The sequence below is a fragment of the Dreissena polymorpha genome, chromosome 1 (genome assembly GCF_020536995.1).
Source record: "Dreissena polymorpha isolate Duluth1 chromosome 1, UMN_Dpol_1.0, whole genome shotgun sequence".
Classification (NCBI taxonomy): domain Eukaryota; kingdom Metazoa; phylum Mollusca; class Bivalvia; order Myida; family Dreissenidae; genus Dreissena; species Dreissena polymorpha.
This window is the reverse complement of record NC_068355.1, coordinates 37,446,868-37,464,346: the sequence shown is the minus strand read 5'-3', so window position 1 is coordinate 37,464,346 and position 17,479 is coordinate 37,446,868. Positions and strand designations below refer to the sequence as shown.

The 17,479-nt window shown below is 36.6% G+C and overlaps 1 protein-coding gene across 1 annotated transcript in view; it reads right to left on the bottom strand.

The window, feature by feature from the left end:
* Positions 1 to 3,100: 3,100 nt before the first annotated feature.
* LOC127877141 (SCO-spondin-like) overlaps positions 3,101 to 17,479 on the bottom strand; it is a 331,534-nt gene continuing 317,155 nt past the window's right edge. The window contains exon 35 of the mRNA XM_052422799.1: positions 3,101 to 3,112. The gene's annotated coding sequence lies outside the window, so the exon portion shown is untranslated. The remainder of the gene's footprint in view (positions 3,113 to 17,479) is intronic.

Sequence of the window (17,479 nt, the reverse complement as noted above, 5' to 3'; positions counted from 1 at the left end):
GTTCTCAAAGCCCAAAGCACTTCCTGCTACAAAAACATATTTTCGAGCAACAACACATATTGATAATATACTATTGGTTTATTAAGACATCAACAATAATCAACATTTATGCATGAGCACATATAGTAATTATGATTCATATAAATTAATAAATGTTACAGTTGTCTGTACCCGAATAACATGGTGTTATTAATACTTCATTATGTAAATTGATGATTTTTTTATATCCTCTGATTATCCATTATTAACTGGTCAAAATGAGAAATGCATTTCTAATTGAATCACATGTTATTAAAACCATCATTTTGAATAGAAATTACACATGCAGTTACAACCAGCTGCAAACAAATTTTTGTTTCTTACATGATTCCTGATTTGTGTGAAGAATAGGAAACTACACACATAGTGAATGAAATATTATCAATGTGCACTTATCAACATTTGTCTTTGATTTAATCTATCTTGAATAATGCATACTTTTTAACATGAAAATCTCAATTTCCAACAAAACACTAAATTAAAAGTTACAGGAAGGTGGTAAAAAATACATAAATTCAGTTACAAAGCAATGAATTGAAAAATATCTGTACATTCAAGTTAACTATAAAACATGGCATCACCTTAAAATCAGTATCAATATCACCTAAAATCTGCAAATGTTCAGTAAGATTGCCTTTTTAAACAAAAAAATTATAATTGCCCTAAAATGAGTGATTTAACAATATGTATACATAGAACTATCATGAACCATTTTCAACATTTACTTTGTTGTTCTATAATTTAAAAAAATATGCAATTCCAAATTATTTATGCACGTAAACCATGTACACACAAAATTTTAGTGCCCATCTTTACTTTTTAGTATTAAGTGTATTTGACCTTGATTTTGTTTTAAAGCCTCATTAATGAAGGAGCTGACTGGACAAACACTTGGCTTTTCTGTAAAACTGCAAATACATTGTATTGTATTTACTCTGCTGACTCCTGTTTGAAGCTTTCTGCTGATTCCACTGCTGATTCCACAAATATTTTTAAGTTGTTGAGGGACACTCCAGACTTCAAAACCTGTCCACTCATTGTTTTAAGTGTTGCAATATTCCCTTTTATATTGTCTACAACATATGGTCCAGTGTAATTACTTTCAAGATTTCCTTTGGCTTTTCTCGCCGCCCTCGAAGCATTGAACTTTAACACTCTAGCCCCAACATGTATTTGATCAAATTTTCTTTTTTTGTTGTTGGCTTGAAATTAGTCTCTTTGGCTTTAGACATATTGTCCAGTACAACTTTTCCTGCAGTTTCTGTTTGTCGCTTTCGCACACTGGATTGTTTTTCAATCATGTCTGGGTCGGACAATACACCTTTTTTGTCCTGATGAAAAAAAGACAAATGCACATCATAAAACAATCCACCAAAAAAAGGAACAAGTATTGTTCATGATTTTTTTGCTTCTGCTGATTAATATTACATTTGTGTAACAAACAAGTCTTTTTACTCTTCTAAAGAACATTTCTAAACAAATATACTTCTTCATTTTGAATGAATCATACCAGTACTTTATTTAAGAAGGAGAAAATAGTCCATTATATGTCAATATCCAGAATTGTTTTTCTGTCAGTTTGACAAAACATAAAATATAATTTTTGTTTCCATGTTTGTTTCCAAAGTGAGTGTTTATTCATAAGTGCAGTTGATGAATTTTTGAGAAAAGATATAACTTATTATGTAGACAGAACAAGAAATATATCGTTGTAAAAGAAAAAGCACATAAATTGAACATACAACATAAACGTTGACGTAATAATTAAATATTTCTAGGGAATTCCTTATTCTAAACACTTATAATTTAGGTGGTGATCAAGAAATATACTCGTAATTTAACAAGTATGGCCCTGAATTGCTCACCTGAGTTTGAGGTACATGTAACCAAATAATCAAAACTGGACCTAGTGACCTAGTTTTTGGATACACATGACTTGGACTAGGTATTTTCAAAAATAATATTTCGTCAAGATTGGGTCATAAATGTGGCCACTATAGTAGTCACAAGATTTTGGTAAACTTTAAACAGTTGAACCGGTTTTTGGACTCACTGACCCAGATTTGAACTCGACCTAGATAATGTCAAGATTCTAACCAAGTTTAGTAAAGATTTAGCCATGAAACTAGGGAGTTCAAAAACCTTTTCTTTAATTTTACCTAGTGACTTATTTCTTGACCTCTGGCAACTTAGTTTCAAACTTGGTAAAAATATAATAGGGACACATTTTTTTACCAAGTTTCAGGAAGATTGGACAATAAATGTGGCCTGAAAGGGAAAGTTCACGAGGTAATTATGATGACGCATTACCAACGACAAACAAAAGGTGATTGAACAAGAGATGTATTCGTCAGAAACACAATGCCCCCTTTTGCGCCGCTTGGATATAAAATTTAAATATATCATTAGGCAGGTTTAGAAATTATCTCCCTTGTATAGCTTATTACTTCCCTTGGATTGTATTTTTTTACTTTTAAGGAAGACCGTGACCTTAAAATTTGGTTTTATTATATCCTTTAAAAAAATATGACTTCCCTTGTGAAATTGATCTGTACAGGCCAAAAGATATAAAATAGAAATTCTCTCCCTTAAAAGCTTGTTATTTCCCTTGGATTTAGTTTTTTGACCTTTGACCTTGAAGGATAACCTTGACCTTTCACCACTCAAAATGTGCAGCTTCATGAGATACACATGCATGTCAAATATCAAGTTGCTATCTTCAATATTGCAAAAGTTATGGAAAACGTTAATTTTTTTCGGACGGACCGACAGACTGACAAACTGACTGACACACTGATGGACAGTTCAACTGCTATATGCCACCCTACCGGGGGCATAAATAGCTCAACATGTGCTCGTAGTGCTGAGGTGAGCTAAAAATGTATAAAATTTAAGCATTTGTTTCGTATTTTTGGTTTTTACCAACCATGAGGGGCAGGAGGGATGAACCAATAAGAGATCGCTATGCTGCCCCCTTCTTTTTCACTCTAGGCCTTTACATAACAAGGATATGTTAAAGAATGTGGGACTAAAACAATTAATTGACACAGGATATGGAAAACATTAAATCTTCATCTAAACTCCTGTCAGCAACATATTAAGTATGTAATCAAAGATGCTTTATTTACATACATCAAGAGCCACAGTCTGCAACTGACTCGGGTACATTGCTTCCCGTCCGTACAGAAGGAAAAATGGGCTGAATTTTGTTTACGACTGTTTTTTGGTCCGAATTGAGAAAAGAACCTCATCAAGCCTTTCATCCCAATCGTTCTATATGTCGTTGACCAATTTGCTTAAGGCCCTTTAACAAAAATCAGACAATTAGTAAGGTTTTAACAAATCAGAAGCACATAAAGTGATATTGAACACTATTCTGGTATAAATTATGCAACTGAATGAATTCAATGAAAATTTTTAAAACAATAATTACGCTCCCTACACATATTGTACAGAATCAATATTGAACCAGCTTAAGTCTTCAGGGTAGAAATCCAAATCTTCAAGGCTTTGTTAGATTACATGTACCAGCAATTGAGGACGAACCTATCTCTCTTTATGATTAATTTTGGAAAATCTGGTGTGTAAATTTAAGGGTGGGCAAGGCCCAGTTTACACACAAAGACAAAACAGATTGGCAAATGCTTGGTTAAAATTTATAGTGAATATTAAGCAAAAACACAGTCACATCTCAGTGATAAACAGTTTGAAATTTACCTTTTGATTGTTTGATTGGTCCTTTCATCAAGGCCGTTTGTTTGTGGGTGGCATGCAGATGTTACTTTGTGTTTAATGTCCCACGTAAAGCACAACTCTTGATTTATCTGAAAAACAAAATAAGCCAATCATATAATGTCGTCCGTTCACCTGTAAATAAAACAGAACAAGAGCTGTCACCATTAGATGACTTATGCCCCCTATAAATGCTTGATATAAGTTATGAGCTTTTTTCGAAACCTAAACGCAGATTTCGAAACCTAAACGCAGACCGTAGGTTCAAGGTCAAGGTCAGAGGGGTAAAAATTTGTGTGCGTATGGAAAGGCCTTGTCTATATACACATGCATACCAAATATGAAGGTTATATCTCAAGGAGATAGAATTTTTGAGCATTTTTCGAAACCTAAACGCAAAGTCTGGCGGAAAGACGGACAGACAGACAGACACACAGCCCAATCACTATATGCCCCCTTTTCTTCATTATTATATAAAGAGAGTTGGTCTGACAAATCTCACGGGCAGTAATTATCAATGTTTTCATAAGAAAGGCAAGTGCGCACTACCACCTTCATCATAATCATTATTGCATACAGAGAGTTGGTCTGACAAATCTCACAGGCACTTATAATCAAGCAATCAAGAGAAAGAAAAGTCGCCACCTTTACCACCTTTATAAGCATCATTATTGCATATAGAGAGTTGATCTGACAAATCTCACAGGCAGTTATACTCATGTTATCATGAGAAAAACAAGTCACTATCACTACCACCTTCATCATCATCATTATTGCATGCTTGGAGTTGATCTGACAAATCTCACAGGCAGTTATACTTATGTTATCATGAGAAAGACAAGTCACCATCACTACCACCTTCATCATCATCATTATTGCATGCTTGGAGTTGATCTGACAAATCTCACAGGCAGTTATACTGATGTTATCATGAGAAAGACAAGTCACCATCACTACCACCTTCATCATTATCAATATTTCATGCTTGGAGTTGGTCTGACAAATCTCACAGGCAGTTATACTTGTGTTATCATGAGAAAGACAAGGCACCATCACTACCACCTTCATCATCATCATTATTGCATACATAGAGTTGGTCTGAAAAATCTCACGGGATGTAATTAATAATGTATTTATGAGAAAGGCAAGTAACCGCCACTACCACCTTCATCATAATCTTTATTACATACAGAGAGTTGGTCTCACAAATTTCACAGGCACTTATAATCATTTTATCATGAGAAAGACAAGTCACCATCACTACCACCTTCATCATCATCATTATTGCATGCTTGGAGTTGGTCTGACAAATCTCACAGGCAGTTATACTTGTGTTATCATGAGAAAGACAAGGCACCATCACTACCACCTTCATCATCATCATTATTGCATACATAGAGTTGGTCTGACAAATCTTACGGGATGTAATTAATAATGTATTCATGAGAAAGGCAAGTAACCGCCACTACCACCTTCATCATAATCTTTATTGCATACAGAGAGTTGGTCTCACAAATTTCACAGGCACTTATAATTATTTTATCATGATAAAGACAAGTCACCATCACTACCACCTTCATCATCATCATTATTGCATGCTTGGAGTTGATCTGACAAATCTCACAGGCAGTTATACTCATGTTATCATGAGAAAGACAAGTCACCATCACTACCACCTTCATCATCATCAATATTTTATGCTTGGAGTTGGTCTGACAAATCTCACAGGCAGTTATACTTGTGTTATCATGAGAAAGACAAGGCACCATCACTACCACCTTCATCATCATCATTATTGCATACATAGAGTTGGTCTGACAAATCTCACGGGATGTAATTAATAATGTATTCATGAGAAGGCAAGTAACCGCCACTACCACCTTCATCATAATCTTTATTGCATACAGAGAGTTGGTCTCACAAATTTCACAGGCACTTATATAAATTTTATCATGAGAAAGACAAGTCACCATCACTACCACCTTCATCATCATCATTATTGCATGCTTGGAGTTGATCTGACAAATCTCACAGGCAGTTATACTCATGTTATCATGAGAAAGGCCAGTCACCACCACTACAACCTTTATCATCATCATTATTGCATGCTTGGAGTTGATCTGACAATCTCACAGGCAGTTATACTCATGTTATCATGAGAAAGACAAGTCACCATCACTACCACCTTCATCATCATCATTATTGCATGCTTGGAGTTGATCTGACAAATCTCACAGGCAGTTATACTCATGTTATCATGAGAAAGACAAGTCACCATCACTACCACCTTCATCATCATCAATATTTCATGCTTGGAGTTGGTCTGACAAATCTCACAGGCAGTTATACTTGTGTTATCATGAGAAAGACAAGGCACCATCACTACCACCTTCATCATCATCATTATTGCATACATAGAGTTGGTCTGACAAATCTCACGGGATGTAATTAATAATGTATTCATGAGAAGGCAAGTAACCGCCACTACCACCTTCATCATAATCTTTATTGCATACAGAGAGTTGGTCTCACAAATTTCACAGGCACTTATATAAATTTTATCATGAGAGAGACAAGTCACCATCACTACCACCTTCATCATCATCATTATTGCATGCTTGGAGTTGATCTGACAAATCTCACAGGCAGTTATACTCATGTTATCATGAGAAAGGCCAGTCACCACCACTACAACCTTTATCATCATCATTATTGCATGCTTGGAGTTGATCTGACAATCTCACAGGCAGTTATACTCATGTTATCATGAGAAAGACAAGTCACCATCACTACCACCTTCATCATCATCATTATTGCATGCTTGGAGTTGATCTGACAAATCTCACAGGCAGTTATACTCATGTTATCATGAGAAAGACAAGTCACCATCACTACCACCTTCATCATCATCAATATTTCATGCTTGGAGTTGGTCTGACAAATCTCACAGGCAGTTATACTTGTGTTATCATGAGAAAGACAAGTCACCATCACTACCATCTTAATCATCATCATTATTGCATGCTTGGAGTTGATCTGACAAATCTCACAGGCAGTTATACTCATGTTATCATGAGAAAGGCCAGTCACCACCACTACAACCTTTATCATCATCATTATTGCATGCTTGGAGTTGATCTGACAAATCTCACAGGCAGTTATACTCATGTTATCATGAGAAAGACAAGTCACCATCACTACCACCTTCATCATCATCATTATTGCATGCTTGGAGTTGATCTGACAAATCTCACAGGCAGTTATACTCATGTTATCATGAGAAAGACAAGTCACCATCACTACCACCTTCATCATCATCATTATTGCATGCTTGGAGTTGATCTGACAAATCTCACAGGCAGTTATACTCATGTTATCATGAGAAAGGCCAGTCACCACCACTACAACCTTTATCATCATCATTATTGCATGCTTGGAGTTGATCTGACAAATCTCACAGGCAGTTATACTCATGTTATCATGAGAAAGACAAGTCACCATCACTACCACCTTCATCATCATCATTATTGCATGCTTTGAGTTGGTCTGACAAATCTCACAGGCAGTTATACTCATGTTATCATGAGAAAGGCCAGTCACCACCACTACCACCTTCATCATCATCATTATTGCATACATAGAGTTGGTCTGACAAATCTCACGGGATGTAATTAATAATGTATTCATGAGAAGGCAAGTAACCGCCACTACCACCTTCATCATAATCTTTATTGCATACAGAGAGTTGGTCTCACAAATTTCACAGGCACTTATATAAATTTTATCATGAGAAAGACAAGTCACCATCACTACCACCTTCATCATCATCATTATTGCATGCTTGGAGTTGATCTGACAAATCTCACAGGCAGTTATACTCATGTTATCATGAGAAAGGCCAGTCACCACCACTACAACCTTTATCATCATCATTATTGCATGCTTGGAGTTGATCTGACAATCTCACAGGCAGTTATACTCATGTTATCATGAGAAAGACAAGTCACCATCACTACCACCTTCATCATCATCATTATTGCATGCTTGGAGTTAATCTGACAAATCTCACAGGCAGTTATACTCATGTTATCATGAGAAAGACAAGTCACCATCACTACCACCTTCATCATCATCAATATTTCATGCTTGGAGTTGGTCTGACAAATCTCACAGGCAGTTATACTTGTGTTATCATGAGAAAGACAAGGCACCATCACTACCACCTTCATCATCATCATTATTGCATACATAGAGTTGGTCTGACAAATCTCACGGGATGTAATTAATAATGTATTCATGAGAAGGCAAGTAACCGCCACTACCACCTTCATCATAATCTTTATTGCATACAGAGAGTTGGTCTCACAAATTTCACAGGCACTTATATAAATTTTATCATGAGAGAGACAAGTCACCATCACTACCACCTTCATCATCATCATTATTGCATGCTTGGAGTTGATCTGACAAATCTCACAGGCAGTTATACTCATGTTATCATGAGAAAGGCCAGTCACCACCACTACAACCTTTATCATCATCATTATTGCATGCTTGGAGTTGATCTGACAATCTCACAGGCAGTTATACTCATGTTATCATGAGAAAGACAAGTCACCATCACTACCACCTTCATCATCATCATTATTGCATGCTTGGAGTTGATCTGACAAATCTCACAGGCAGTTATACTCATGTTATCATGAGAAAGACAAGTCACCATCACTACCACCTTCATCATCATCAATATTTCATGCTTGGAGTTGGTCTGACAAATCTCACAGGCAGTTATACTTGTGTTATCATGAGAAAGACAAGTCACCATCACTACCATCTTAATCATCATCATTATTGCATGCTTGGAGTTGATCTGACAAATCTCACAGGCAGTTATACTCATGTTATCATGAGAAAGGCCAGTCACCACCACTACAACCTTTATCATCATCATTATTGCATGCTTGGAGTTGATCTGACAAATCTCACAGGCAGTTATACTCATGTTATCATGAGAAAGACAAGTCACCATCACTACCACCTTCATCATCATCATTATTGCATGCTTGGAGTTGATCTGACAAATCTCACAGGCAGTTATACTCATGTTATCATGAGAAAGACAAGTCACCATCACTACCACCTTCATCATCATCATTATTGCATGCTTGGAGTTGATCTGACAAATCTCACAGGCAGTTATACTCATGTTATCATGAGAAAGGCCAGTCACCACCACTACAACCTTTATCATCATCATTATTGCATGCTTGGAGTTGATCTGACAAATCTCACAGGCAGTTATACTCATGTTATCATGAGAAAGACAAGTCACCATCACTACCACCTTCATCATCATCATTATTGCATGCTTTGAGTTGGTCTGACAAATCTCACAGGCAGTTATACTCATGTTATCATGAGAAAGGCCAGTCACCACCACTACCACCTTCATCATCATCATTATTGCATACATAGAGTTGGTCTGACAAATCTCACGGGATGTAATTAATAATGTATTCATGAGAAGGCAAGTAACCGCCACTACCACCTTCATCATAATCTTTATTGCATACAGAGAGTTGGTCTCACAAATTTCACAGGCACTTATATAAATTTTATCATGAGAAAGACAAGTCACCATCACTACCACCTTCATCATCATCATTATTGCATGCTTGGAGTTGATCTGACAAATCTCACAGGCAGTTATACTCATGTTATCATGAGAAAGGCCAGTCACCACCACTACAACCTTTATCATCATCATTATTGCATGCTTGGAGTTGATCTGACAATCTCACAGGCAGTTATACTCATGTTATCATGAGAAAGACAAGTCACCATCACTACCACCTTCATCATCATCATTATTGCATGCTTGGAGTTAATCTGACAAATCTCACAGGCAGTTATACTCATGTTATCATGAGAAAGACAAGTCACCATCACTACCACCTTCATCATCATCAATATTTCATGCTTGGAGTTGGTCTGACAAATCTCACAGGCAGTTATACTTGTGTTATCATGAGAAAGACAAGGCACCATCACTACCACCTTCATCATCATCATTATTGCATACATAGAGTTGGTCTGACAAATCTCACGGGATGTAATTAATAATGTATTCATGAGAAGGCAAGTAACCGCCACTACCACCTTCATCATAATCTTTATTGCATACAGAGAGTTGGTCTCACAAATTTCACAGGCACTTATATAAATTTTATCATGAGAGAGACAAGTCACCATCACTACCACCTTCATCATCATCATTATTGCATGCTTGGAGTTGATCTGACAAATCTCACAGGCAGTTATACTCATGTTATCATGAGAAAGGCCAGTCACCACCACTACAACCTTTATCATCATCATTATTGAATGCTTGGAGTTGATCTGACAATCTCACAGGCAGTTATACTCATGTTATCATGAGAAAGACAAGTCACCATCACTACCACCTTCATCATCATCATTATTGCATGCTTGGAGTTGATCTGACAAATCTCACAGGCAGTTATACTCATGTTATCATGAGAAAGACAAGTCACCATCACTACCACCTTCATCATCATCAATATTTCATGCTTGGAGTTGGTCTGACAAATCTCACAGGCAGTTATACTTGTGTTATCATGAGAAAGACAAGTCACCATCACTACCATCTTAATCATCATCATTATTGCATGCTTGGAGTTGATCTGACAAATCTCACAGGCAGTTATACTCATGTTATCATGAGAAAGGCCAGTCACCACCACTACAACCTTTATCATCATCATTATTGCATGCTTGGAGTTGATCTGACAAATCTCACAGGCAGTTATACTCATGTTATCATGAGAAAGACAAGTCACCATCACTACCACCTTCATCATCATCATTATTGCATGCTTGGAGTTGATCTGACAAATCTCACAGGCAGTTATACTCATGTTATCATGAGAAAGACAAGTCACCATCACTACCACCTTCATCATCATCATTATTGCATGCTTGGAGTTGATCTGACAAATCTCACAGGCAGTTATACTCATGTTATCATGAGAAAGGCCAGTCACCACCACTACAACCTTTATCATCATCATTATTGCATGCTTGGAGTTGATCTGACAAATCTCACAGGCAGTTATACTCATGTTATCATGAGAAAGACAAGTCACCATCACTACCACCTTCATCATCATCATTATTGCATGCTTTGAGTTGGTCTGACAAATCTCACAGGCAGTTATACTCATGTTATCATGAGAAAGGCCAGTCACCACCACTACCACCTTCATCATCATCATTATTGCATACATAGAGTTGGTCTGACAAATCTCACGGGATGTAATTAATAATGTATTCATGAGAAGGCAAGTAACCGCCACTACCACCTTCATCATAATCTTTATTGCATACAGAGAGTTGGTCTCACAAATTTCACAGGCACTTATATAAATTTTATCATGAGAAAGACAAGTCACCATCACTACCACCTTCATCATCATCATTATTGCATGCTTGGAGTTGATCTGACAAATCTCACAGGCAGTTATACTCATGTTATCATGAGAAAGGCCAGTCACCACCACTACAACCTTTATCATCATCATTATTGCATGCTTGGAGTTGATCTGACAATCTCACAGGCAGTTATACTCATGTTATCATGAGAAAGACAAGTCACCATCACTACCACCTTCATCATCATCATTATTGCATGCTTGGAGTTAATCTGACAAATCTCACAGGCAGTTATACTCATGTTATCATGAGAAAGACAAGTCACCATCACTACCACCTTCATCATCATCAATATTTCATGCTTGGAGTTGGTCTGACAAATCTCACAGGCAGTTATACTTGTGTTATCATGAGAAAGACAAGGCACCATCACTACCACCTTCATCATCATCATTATTGCATACATAGAGTTGGTCTGACAAATCTCACGGGATGTAATTAATAATGTATTCATGAGAAGGCAAGTAACCGCCACTACCACCTTCATCATAATCTTTATTGCATACAGAGAGTTGGTCTCACAAATTTCACAGGCACTTATATAAATTTTATCATGAGAAAGACAAGTCACCATCACTACCACCTTCATCATCATCATTATCGCATGCTTGGAGTTGATCTGACAAATCTCACAGGCAGTTATACTCATGTTATCATGAGAAAGGCCAGTCACCACCACTACAACCTTTATCATCATCATTATTGCATGCTTGGAGTTGATCTGACAAATCTCACAGGCAGTTATACTCATGTTATCATGAGAAAGACAAGTCACCATCACTACCACCTTCATCATCATCATTATTGCATGCTTAGAGTTGATCTAACAGATCTCACAGGCAGTTATACTCATGTTATCATGAGAATGGCCAGTCACCACCACTACCACTTTTATTATCATCATTATTGCATACATAGAGTTGGTCTAACCAATCTCATGGGCAGTGATAATCATGTTATCATGAAAAATGCCAGTTACCACCACTACCACCTTTATAATCATCATAATTGCATACATAGATTTGGTCTGAAAAATCTTACAGGCAGTAATAAACATGTAATCATTTCAGTAATAAACATGTAATCATTTATATGATTACAAAGACAAGTTACCACCACTTTTACTTTTATCATCATTATTATTGCATACATAGAGTTGGTCTGACAATTCTAATGGGCAGTAATTATAATGAAGACAAGTAACCCTCACTACCATCATCATCATCATCATAATCATTATAGCATACAAAGAGTTGGTCTGACAAATCTCACAGGAAGTAATAAACTTATACATGTAATAACTAGAAATGGCGCGGTAGAGGCCGACGAGTATCCCTACACCGCATGTTTGACCCAGGGGTGCCCCAGGGTTGGTAATGGGGCCATGCATAGTTGAGATTGACCGTATTGTCATAAGAGAAGTTCAGTATCAATTAGAAGTGAATCGGTGTAGAAATGAAGAAGTTATAGTAAAAGGCAATTTTGGGTGGGCGTGGTCTTTGTTGGCGGGGTGCCCCAGGGTTGGTAATGGGGCCATGCATAGTTGAGATTGACCGTATTGTAATAAAAGAGGTTCAGTATCAATTTGAAGTAAATCGGTGTAGAAATGAAGGAGTTAATGTAAAATAACCTACAAAAATGAGTGAAAATCTCTGACCCGGCCTCACCCCAACCCCATAACTTTTGACCCAGGGGTCAGATCAAAAAGTTCCAAATAGTGCAGGGTTGCACATATGCTCGTAGCTACTATGTGCACATATGCTCGTAGCTACCATGTGGGAAAGTTTCAAGGTTCTTAACCAACAATTTGCTTGATAAAGATCTCTTTATCACAACTGTCTATAGGTGAAAATCTTCACTAATGAATGATCATTTAAATAAGGCAGTGGTACATGTATGGCACGCGAAATGCACATTAATTCCTTAAACCACGGTTTAACAGTTAAATATATAGTTAATTGACTTTGAACCCGGGTTCAAAATGCCGTTTGCACATGAAGTCCTTAAACCCGGGTTCAAGACTTTGAACCACGGTTCAAAGTGTGTCTAAACATAGATATAAATCTGTTATCTGAGACAACCAATCAGCGGGGCTTAAACCACAATTTGAAGGTAAATACCGGGACTTCATTGGTCATCTCTTAAATATAGGGTTAAGAGACTTTAATCTGCGGTTCAAAGTCCTAAACTGTGGTTAAGAGGCGCGAAATGCACATTTATTATTTTACAGTCAATTGTATAGTTAAGAAACTTTGAACCGGAGTTCAAAGTGCCGTTTGCACATTAATTCTTTATTGGTCCTCTCTTAACTATAGGGTTAATAGACTGCGGTTCAAAGTCTTAAACTGCGGTTTAAAGTCTTAAACTGCGGTTCATAGTCTTAAACTGGGGTTAAGACGCGTGGAATGCACATTCATTATTTAAACAGTTAACTATTTATTCCTTAAACCCGAGTTCAAGAGTTTGAACCGCGGTTCAAAGTGCGTCTAAAAAAGATACAAATCTCTTATCTACATAATTCAGAGACAACCAATCAGCGGAGGTTAAACCACAATTAGAAGGCAAATGTCACGGTTTCATTGGTCGTTTCTTAACTATAGAGCTAAGAGACTTTGAACCGCGGTTCAAAGTCTTGAACCCGGGTTTAAGGAATTAATGTACAATGCGTATTTAAATACTACATAACTGTGATTTATATTACTTGCTGTATTTGTTGTTTGGCGAAATAAATTACATTTTCATATCTCCCTTTTTTACACCCTTTATATACTATGCACAAAAATCGGAATTTCACTATCTAAGTAGCTAAAACATATGCACGTATTATCTTGCCTGACGTTCATGTAGCAAAAAACAATTAGCATCTAATCAGCCTGCGTGGTAGCACACAATTTTAAGTACATGTATTAGCACGTGTTCTCATAATGCATGGCAAAGATATCTGCACGTAGATCAATAAATAATCAATATATTTATTTGTTATAACAGCTGTATGGCTAAACATTCCCTATAGGAAAGGCTAAATGTACAGAGCCATACGACAAGCCAATATAGGCTAGTCGTACGGCCCCGTATGGCAAGCCTATATAAAGTATATTGGCTTGTCGTACAGGGCCGTACGGCTAGCCACTTTCTTTTAACAAACAATTTATAAAATATCTAATCTACGACCTATCCTTATTTCCTAGAATTTTACATTTTATTTGGATTTTTTTAAATGAACAGTTGCCAACTTTGCTACATATGTTGTGTAGATGAAAATAATTTGGAAAATATTCACTAATAATGCTTGATTGATCATTGTCGGCTCAGGTACTACTTACGTACCCCAGGTACTCTTAAGTATACTAACATGTACCATGGGTACGGTAAATAAACGTAATCGTACCCGTTCAATATTAGACTGTACCCGAGTTGTATTTCCGCCTAAAATCTGATGTCATAAAACGCGCTACCAATTATTTTAAACAAACTTATCTTAAAAAAAACTGCGTCAACAGGCTTTTTGAGTATGAGTTTTCGATAATATAGAGGCCATTTTACAGAAAATAGACAGGGTTCCCGCTGTCGATCGCCATTGGCGCCAATTGCGACAAAATAAAAAATCTGGCGACAAAATTTCGTTAATGGCGATTTTAAAAAAATCGGCATTTTTCTGCGTTCATATTTTCTTAAAATGACAAAAGACGCTGTGTTTAACAGCCGCTTTACGGCAGTCGTAATACTATAGATTTCCATGGTGTAAGCGATACAGCTGTAATCAATGGAGCGTGGTGCTGACTGCCGACTACCGCAAAGTGGAATGTTATGGTGATAATTGCGATTATCTGGGGTGTTGTTGCAAGTTATCTTAATTGGTCGGCAGTTTTATTGCTTCAGAGATAAGGCAATATTGAAATATACCGACTTTGCGCTTAAATGTGAAGTGTTTGTCACAGTGTTCGAAGCAGATTCAAGACCGTTAAATTGACAACAATGACAATCAAAAAGGTAAGTATCGATTGTTTTTAGAAAAATCGGTGTAATTATAGAAAATAGTAAAACATTTTACATCTATTGGTTCTATTTAAACGGTGACATATTGCTGTTTCACTCGTCAAAATGGCAAGTTCAGGGTGTAAAACGACTTTTAGAAAGTGAACATTAGATGCTGCTTATTTTGAGACTCATTCAAAATGCAAACGTTCCCACCGCTATTTAGTTGCAATAATGTAACTCTGCTCTCCGTTAACACTACGTTTCGCCGGACGTAGGACGAAGACAGTTATGTTTATCACAACTAACCGCTATTGTTCACCAGCTAACAAACAAAAACCAAACAAAGACAGTTGTTTATCAGAATTTCATTTCCTTCAATATGATTTCCAACACACAATCTATGCTGTGTGAACTCTTTATATCCTCAACACTTATCAATTCATTCACTACCGGATGTACCTTAAAAAAATATGCTAAACATAGTTTAGCACATGGAAATCAATTTGACATTTGATATACACAAATGCTTATTTTATTTGACTGTTGTGTTAAGGGCTCTATGTAGTAGATCATATGCTAGCACACATTTATATTATTTATATACTTCACATTCATTGATTATTATTAGTATTATATTAATATTATATTTCCCTTTTTGTATTTTCAGAATACCACAAAGCTTCTGAAGCAACAAAACTGTGGCAACATATTCAGGCTGCTAAGAAGGTGTCAATCAACAAGAGTTACAACTGATTGAATGTGCCTTTATTTAATTAACAATGTTAAATGTGTTGTTATTATTAATACTACTGTTATTAAATCAATTCCTTTAACATACTGTAAATGCTCAGTTTTTGTTTGTATTATAATAACATGATCTTCATTGCCCAAATGTAGCCCCAGTGTGGCGACAACTTTTTTAATTTGGCGAAAGTAAGTGGCGACAACTTTTGAAAGCCCAGAGGGAACCCTGATAAATGTGAATAAAATTAATATTTTTTAAAAAGCTGACAACGACTGATTTAGCGTTAAATTTCTCGGGTACGTTTAAGTATATTTACCGTACCCGGGGTACATGTAAGTATACTTAAGATTACCCGGGGTACATGTAAGTAGTACCCGAGCCGACAATGACCAATCGAGCACTATTAACAGTGTGTTGGTGATCATTCATGTATACGATTTATCGAATGCTTTATATCAAAATCATGACAAGTTTATTGTTAAGTGTGTTCTTAATCTTATAAAAATGATGACTGCCATTCAGTCTGAACATATTCAGTTTCAGAGAGATCTAGATAGTCTATCATTGTGGGAGCTGAAATGGAAGATGTCTTTTAACATAGAAAAATGTCATATTATGCATGTTACGAGAAACCGTAAACCATTAAAAACAGCCTACACTCTTCACAATCAACCTCTGTCTGTTGTAAACCAAGCCACTTATCTTGGCGTTGAAGTAAGCTCAACTTTAAACTGGTCACCTCACGTAAATAAAATTAGTAGTAAAGCAAGCCAGAGCTTAGGTTTCTTAAAACGAAACATTCATTCTTCTAAAATGGAAACTAAGGCAGCGGCATATAACAGCATTGTTAGACCATCCTTGGAATATTGCTCTAGTGTGTGGGACCCTTACCATCAGAAAGATATTGATAAAATTGAAAATGTTCAGCGTCGAGCTGCCAGATTTGTAACAATTGAATTGGAATACCTTGCAATCAAGAAGACAACAAGCTAGACTCATTTTGTTCTATAAAATAGTATATAATCATGTTGATGTCAAACCCCTTCACTATCTCACTCCATACATTAGACACTCACGCCATCACCATCACATGGCATACCAAATACCACCAAGTACAGCAGATTACCACAAATTTTCTTCCTTTCCAAGAACAGTTGTACAATGGAACACACTTCCATCTTATGTAGTCAGCGCTGATACGATCCCTGGATTTAAATCAGTGCTGTCTACATCAGTGTTCCTTCCTTAGATCACATGATTCTGCTTTTATCCTGTTTTTAACACGACTAATATTCTCACCACATGCACAGTTGTATATGTATATATTTAGGTCTTAGGGGCTTAAGGTGTTAGGTTTTGCACCTTTTTTATCACTGTTGATAGGATTTTCCTGAGTGGATTGAGTAACTCGGGAAACCTATCAATCTATTTCTTTTTAACCCCCCACGCATGGCCATAATGTATCATTATTGA